We start from the raw sequence: 1,683 nt of genomic DNA on the forward strand, positions 1-1,683 counted from the left end.
GAACCCGGAACCATGTGGTTGGTAAACAAGCTACTTACAACACAGCCACTCCTGCGCCTGCGTGTATGTATGTACGTATGCATAGACACACACATATATATAAACACGATGGCTTCAACACAGTATTCTACAATGCGAAAACGAAGAGTGAGAAAAAGTATTAATATATTTTTTTTAAAGAAAAATTTAGTAGAGGGCCACTCGGGTTCGAATCGGGAGACTCCGATCTGCATTCGAATGCTCTACCACGGAGATATATTTCCATACAAACGCAGCGTTAGTTTCCAATTATTTAAACAAAATATAATTATATTTATATTGATTATTGTGTTTTATAATTTAACGTGAGTTCGCATTAATAATAGAATAATGGCATTTATGACATTAAAACAAAAACACAGGTAAAAAAAAACCAACATGAATAAATAAATGAGAAAATGAACAAACATGAAAATTTTAGTTTTGTATTCAGGTGAAAACATCCTTGCACGAAAATAATATCAATTAAAACAAATGAACGACAATTTTAGATGACAGCCTGACACATGGGATTCAACGAGAATCATTGTGATCTGTGTATCCAAGTTTGATCGTTTAGACTAGGGTTACTCAACCATTTTTTATCTATGGACCCCTTTGATTACTATTGTGTTCCGGTGGACCCCCATAGCCATTCGATGTTTAAAAAACTAGTTTTATAGATACTTCTTTCAAAATTTCTATTTTGTTTCTCACACATTAACTTGCGTAGGTTGAACTATGTATGTAAAATGGCAGAGAACGAAACCTAGCTGTTTACTCTTTACTCTTTTACTCTTTTACTTGTTTCAGTCATTTGACTGTGGCCATGCTGGAGCACCGCCTTTAGTCGAGCAAATCGACCCGAGGACTTATTCTTTGTAAGCCTAGTACTTATTCTATCGGTCTCTTTTTGCCGAACCATTAAGTTACGGGAACGTAAACACACCAGCATCGGTTGTCAAGCGAAGTGGGGGGGGGGACAAACACAGACACACAAACATATACACACACATACATATATATATACATATATACGACGGGCTTCTTTCAGTTTCCGTCTACCAAATCCACTCACAAGGCTTTGGTCGGCCCGAGGCTATAGTAGAAGACACTTGCCCAAGGTGCCACGCAGTGGAACTGAACCTAGAACCATGTGGTTGACAAGCAAGCTACTTACCACACAGCCACTCCTGTTTCTTGCAATACATACCAATACTACCAGTACATACCAATACTAAAACAAAAAATTTTCAGGGGCCCTAAAATACTATTGTAGATCCCCGATTTACTATTTTGTTGCATGGACCCCCAAAAATCTTATATGGACCTTCAGGGGCCATATATACCCCAGTTGAGAACCTTTGGTTTAGACGGAAACTATGTGGAAGCCCGTTGTGCATAAATGTATGTGTGGGGGTGTCTTTGTGACTGTGTATGTCCCCCCACACAGCTTGACAACAAGCGTCAGTTTGTTTACGGCCTTGTAACTTTGCGGTTCGGCAAAACAGACTGATAGAATATATATACCAGACTTTAAAACGTAAGTACCGAGAACGATTTGTTCAGCAAAAATCGTTCAAAGTGGTGCCCCAGCATGACCGCAGTTCACTAATTGGCACAAATCAATATCTATAAAACACAAGATGTTTGTGTGTGTGTGTA

This window comes from Octopus bimaculoides, chromosome 12 (genome assembly GCF_001194135.2).
Source record: "Octopus bimaculoides isolate UCB-OBI-ISO-001 chromosome 12, ASM119413v2, whole genome shotgun sequence".
NCBI lineage: Eukaryota > Metazoa > Mollusca > Cephalopoda > Octopoda > Octopodidae > Octopus > Octopus bimaculoides.